Here is a 6,000-nt window from a genome sequence, read left to right on the forward strand (position 1 = left end):
GCATCCCACGCTCTCCCACCCCTGCCAAAGCTATATGCTTGTCTGCATCCCCACTCAGCGATAAGTTCTGCCCTGGCTGGTGTGGTCCAGTGGACTGAGTGCCAGCCTACAAACCAAAGGGTCGCCGGTTCAACTCCCGGTTGGGTGCGTGCCTGGGTTGCAGGCCAGGTCCCCAGTGGGGAGTACATGAGAGGCAACCACACATTGATGTTTTTCTCCCTCTCTTTCTCCTTCCCTTTCCCTCTCTCTAAAAATAAATAAATAAAATCTTAAAAAACAAAAAGCCAGTAAGTTCTGGAAGGCTATCTATCCTAGGCATTGAAAGTACCCAAAGGCCTCAGTAAGCACTCAACACCCATTTGCTGAATGAATGAATGAGCTCTTTTTAAACATTACCTGACAGACTGAGACCCCTTTGTGATCATATCTTCTTCCACAGGTGACTTTCAGAAGAACACCTGCTGTCGCCCCCTGGTTCCTGGGGAGCCCTGTCTCAGTCCGAACTTGGGCCCCATTGACCTTTTTCTGACAGGTCCCTTCTGTGCAGCACAGGGGAGCTTCTGGCCTGGATTCAAACTGCAGCTTTTCTCTAATTCATTGTACAATCTTAGGCATGTGTTTTACTTTTTAGTTGGAATATAAACCTAATATAAAACTCACCTCTCCCAAATGTAAAGGAGGAAAGAGATAATTTTATCATCACCAATTTCCTCCAAGGGTGGGAAGACAGGAAAATGAAGATAATGTTTTAAAAGCTGCAGGTGGGTGGACACTCAGTGCCAGTAGCTATCCGCTTGCGTTTCTCGGTACTCGAATCTGTGCTCAAGCAGCTCCCCTCTCCCGTCCTTGGTGCAATCGTCTGTGACAGCATAGTCAAAATCACACTTCAGAGAATTTGCCAGCCCCCCTGAAACCACTCTGTCTTTCAAAGTCCCTTGTCAGGGGACTGTATCTATCTTTTCTCATAATTAAAAAAAAATCTGCCTTCCTCAAGTCTACATTGGAAATCTGACATCCCTGGTTATAATATTTTTTGGGGAAATACAGTTGCCTTCTCTTAGGTTCTTCTAAATATCCAATTTGCAAGCAACCTCCCCTTCCTTGGACCCAGTGGTGCACCTAGGCCAGGTCAGAAATGAGACAGACGCTCTGCGTCCAGAAAAGCAGGGCTCTCTGCAGAGGTCTCGGCAGTTGAAGCGCTCCACAGTTACTCTCATCTCAGTTCAGGGTCAGTTTGTGACCTGCGATAAGAAGAGTGCACATCTATTTGTTCTAACTGGCAAGGGAAATGTAGTGTTTCCTCAACATGGAAACTCCTTGATTCTTTCCTTCTTTCCCCTCACCCTTATGACTTCCGGTTTGCTGCCAAGAAGCACCAACTAGACTTAGAAAGAGAAAAAGACTTGGCTGGAGAGGATGCCTCCACAGAAGCTTGTTCCCTGTGGGCATGAGCAGCTAGCCCCGGTAGAGCAGCTCATGCTCCTGGCACCCACCTCCACTGTGGGAAGGATGTAGAAAGAGGAGATAAAGTCAAAACCTAAGGTCTAGATTCTAACCTCTACCCCGCAGGGCCAGAAACTGAGAAGAAGGCACAAAACATAGTAGGAACTGCTGAGAAGAAACCACTGCTCAGGAGGTTGGTCTTGCAATGACTAGGGTTGGCTGGGGCTGCGAAAGAAAGGTCCAGAAAGTAAGGAGCTGAGCAAAGTTTTCAAGGAACGTTGAAACAGAGTTAAGGTGCAAGGAAAGCAGTTTCTAAAGAGGTAAATGAGCTTTGTCTTCTCTTTGAAATACTATGGGGACTCTGCCAGGTTAAGACTTTCTACAGGAAGTTCTCAGGAAGAGGGAGGAGTAATTGTTAAAGATTCCCTCAGCCATAGGTTCTCTATTCTGCTCCAGGGCTATTGAAAATCTCTCTCCTCTTCTCCATACCTTGAGGGTCTCTGTCCCAAAGCACAAGTGATGCCTTCTCTGTCTTTAATCTCTTTAACCAGAAGATTTGGGAGGAGTGAATTCCATCACCAATGTTCTGAGAGAACAGAATTTATCAACAATAAAACCACTGAGAGGGTCGACACACACGCAGGATTCTAAAGAGCCAAAGGGTAGGTCCTTCCATTGCTCATCCTGTGATCTGTAGGGCAAACAAAAGTCTCAGCAGTGCTAACAACTGTGTGACTTCTCACGGAGGTGATTTCCAAGGTCCTTTCCAGTTGTGACACTTTATGTGATCACAGGAAATGCAAGAACAGTCTCTTGTTTTATAAAACAGATACAAAATAAAGCAGATATGGGAATACCAAAACAAAAGATTTGCCTCGATTCTCCCAGGGCCCCCAGGGCCCAAATTTTCCCAGGAGGTGGCAAAATTACTTGTTTGATTATCCCGTTTTCTTAAGCTGAAGGCAAGGATATGACGGAGAAAGCAGAGAAAGGCCAGAGAGGTGGGAGCCCAAGGAATTCACACACAAGTGCCTCAACCCTCAAACAACTGGGAACCAAGGAGATTGTGTGCCAGGCTGGGGCTGGGCCCCTGTTCTTCAGAAGTTTATCATCTAGTGTGTCCAGTCTGGTGACATCTCATGGGCATTCAAGCCAAGGAATCCAGTGTGAATGATTTCTGCAACTCTGCCGACCCTTCTGCTCCCCAAAGCTCCAATGCCCACCTGATAGTCCCATCAAAGTTATAAGTAGAGGGTGAGATGGCCTGCTTCAAACCACTCCTGTCGCTTACTAGCTGGCTGACATGGGCGTTGGCTGTTACATTGTTTGCCACTTTAGCACCACCCTGTCTATAGAGCGCAGCCAGCCTCTGAGGAGTGTATGTCTCTCCTGAGTTCCCTACAAATATCATTGAGCAACCTTTTCTTCTCTCCCAGATCCCATCTAGCCAATCCTATTCAAAGAGAAATACCCAAGGAAGAGTTACCTCAATATTCTCACACCACTCTTCCAGTGGCCAAAAAGGAAAGGTTCCGGAACATCCTCTGTTCCATGTTCTTTTCCCCCAACAACTGCCCCCAGATCTACCAGCTCACCTTCTCTTGTCACCAAGGTAAACTCAGGATGAATAACTGACATTTGTAGTTTTTATAGTGCATGCTTTTTCATGCATGCTTTTGCATATGTGACTTTATTCAGTTCATGGTAAGCAGTACATTTCACCCATTAAACAATCCTGTGAGCCAAGAGCACTATTTTTTCCTACTTTATAGATATGCAAACTAAGGCAAAGAGGTTCACAAGTTGTCCATGCTCACATAGTTAGCACATAAGTCACGCAAGGACTCAAAGCCAGCCAGGCCTTTTGACACTGAACCTACCCACTGTTTGCTCTGCTACTCCACATTATCATGTCCAAGTTCACGTCCTGGGAGCATGAGGAGCCTGAAGTATATGGCCAGTTACAAGCCTCCAGAGGGAACAGAGACCCTTTGTTTTTCTCCCTGCTGGCCTGAGTGGAGATATCCAGCCTGAAGGACCACAGACATGAGACACTCACCAGGTGGGATGAGGGAACCACAGAGTGGGAACCAAAGGCCCACAGCGTGTGGGAGATCTGCTACAGCACCACCGGATCACAGCAAACAACACAGGGCATCCAGGCCACGGGGCAAGCCCAAGGGAGCACCACAGGGAAAGGCCAGAGAGGCCTCCCTCATCCATGCTGCCAGGGAGAGGGCATTGGACACGCTCCCTCTGGCCAGGGCTGAGAGCTTGATCAGATGCAGGCACACACACCCATGCACACTCAGCAGCAAATTCAGAGCCATGGAAACGAGACCTTGGGCTCACCCAAAGACCAAAGGAGCGGCAACCACCATCTTCTCAGACGCTGGCTGCCAGGCGGAGCTATAAAATGTGCCTCGACTTAATTTTTCCATGGACACAACCCACATGGGACTGCCAGGCTCCGGAGGAGCTACAAATTCTGAAGCCTTAGAACTGCTCTGCTCTGAGATCCACAGCTGGAATTGGGGAGGGAGTATTTGGGAATCAGAGTTGCTACCCCTGGGGCCACTTCTCTTCCAGTATCTTTCCAAGGTCTATTATGGCAATAGAGTAAGTTTTCATTCAGCAACTGCTACAGGGTTGGAATTTAGTGCAAATTGCTTACATCTGCTTGGCCATGTCCCAGTCAGGTAGTTTAGAGACAGGAGGGGCAGTGTTGGCCCACTTTGGGGAGCAGGAGCAGCTGCTTGCTAAAGAATTTGGTGCCATGCTGGGACCAGCCAGACTCGGGGACAAAATTCCCCAATGGAATAGGGGGAAAAAAAACACACATCAGGGCAGACAGAGACAATAGATTCCATTCCAGGCTGGTTGGAGAGGGATGGACAGGGAAGCCACAAAGACCCCCAAACAGGGTGGAGATGCAGAGAGCCAAGGTTGGCCTGAAGGAGCAAGAGCAATGGCAGATTCACCGCACACGACACCGCCCTCAGCCAAGGAGGGTATCTGCACTCACTAATTTCATACATTTATAACCTCTTCCCCCCACTCAGGACTCTGCTAAGCCCCTGGACTCCCCACCATACCTCACCCCACCCCACCCCACCCACCCCAGCTGGCCAGCCTCCCTTGCGCTTCCTGCTGCTGCGTGGCTCTCCAGCATCAAAGCCACTGCTGTCGGGAAGCTGAAAATGAGAGACAAGTACAGGCCAGAAGAGCAGCGCCTCTCCGGAGGGTAGGGACCTCGGGCCTTGAAGGGTCCCTCTCCCAGGCTTTCTCCTCTTGCTGCAGTATCCTTCCTTATAAGGGAGAAACCAAGTCCACCATCCATCTGGATTTTTTTTAAATGTATATATTCTCCAGGCTTAGATGATGACTTTTTACCCACTGCACGAGAAAGCACCATCTCCACTACCCCCACGCCAGGGCAGGTTTTGCGTTTTATTTCTCCTCTTAAATAAACAAACAGACAAACCATTGGTTGGTTCAGATCTTCTAACAGCTGGGAGCCAGGAAGTGTGTTTAAGAGGGAAAGGAGTGTGGAAGGACGGCCCCGGGGCTCCAGATGCCCCAAAACTGCTGGAGCGGGGTTGGGGGGGTGGGGGGCGGTGATCCGGCAACCTGCTCCACGCTGGGAACTGGAGCTGTCGCCCCCACGGCATCTGCGGCTCAGCGTGCTCGGGCACCCTTGGCTCTTGCTATTGTTGTGCCTCGGCTGTTGCCATGTTAGAGGGACAGCCCTTGACCTCCGCTCCCTTCCAGCCGGGCCATCCCCCTGGGTAGTTGCTCTCAAACGTGCGTGTGTCCTACCTGTGCTCCCCGCCGGCTCTCCTCCGAGAACCTGCCGTGACTGCAGCAGCTCGCCCCACAGCTCCCGGCGGCCTCGGCTCCGGCCCCGCGCTGGCGGCCCCGCAGCGCACAGCCCCTCCGCGCCGCCCCTCTCCGGGCTCAGCGCTCTCGAGCAGCTGGGAAGCAGGAAGGGACGCCGGGACCAGCTCCAGGGAAAGAAAGTCCTCTTGGCCCGGAGCGTGCGCAGCCCGCAGTCAGGCAACCCCTCGGGAGACAATAGCGGGAGCAGCGGACGAGAGCACAGAGGCCATCTCCCGGGGACCCAGGGCACTGCACACCGACGCGAGGTTCGGCCACACCGCCCGGCCCGCGCAGGACAGCATTGGACCCGCGCCCCCGCGCGCCAGCTCTAGCCCCCGCCCCCGGGCCGAACTCGCAGAATCCCGGGGGCAGGCGGGGCGGGCCCGCAGCTCTGACTGCTTTCCACCCCTTCCCCTGCTCTCCCCTCCCGCCCCCCCCTCCGGTCTCCTCCACCCCCTCTCCTCCCCCACTCTCCTACTGTCTCCTCCCCTTCCCTTCTCTCTTCCCTCCACTTCATCCTGTCGTCGACTTTTCCTCCCCTTCCCCCCTTACCTCTCCCCTCCCATCTCCTTCCCCCGTCCCCTCCCCTCCCCTCTTCTCCCTTCCTCTCTGCTCCCTAGTGTCCCCTCCCAACTCTCCCCTCCCCTTCTCCTCTACCTCCCTTCTCCTCCCCTACTC

At 52.0% G+C, this 6,000-nt stretch overlaps 1 protein-coding gene across 2 annotated transcripts in view; it reads right to left on the bottom strand.

The window, feature by feature from the left end:
- The window catches only part of PIK3C2B (phosphatidylinositol-4-phosphate 3-kinase catalytic subunit type 2 beta), a 64,962-nt gene extending 59,252 nt beyond the window's left edge, over positions 1-5,710 (bottom strand). Inside the window, exon 1 of one of the 2 annotated variants that reach the window (XM_036015576.1) lies at positions 5,263-5,710. The gene's annotated coding sequence lies outside the window, so the exon portion shown is untranslated. The remainder of the gene's footprint in view (positions 1-5,262) is intronic. The other variant, XM_028530581.2, reaches the window with a different exon arrangement.
- Between the last annotated feature and the right edge of the window lie 290 nt (positions 5,711-6,000).

Source organism: Phyllostomus discolor, chromosome 14, assembly GCF_004126475.2.
Source record: "Phyllostomus discolor isolate MPI-MPIP mPhyDis1 chromosome 14, mPhyDis1.pri.v3, whole genome shotgun sequence".
In the NCBI taxonomy this organism is placed as follows: domain Eukaryota; kingdom Metazoa; phylum Chordata; class Mammalia; order Chiroptera; family Phyllostomidae; genus Phyllostomus; species Phyllostomus discolor.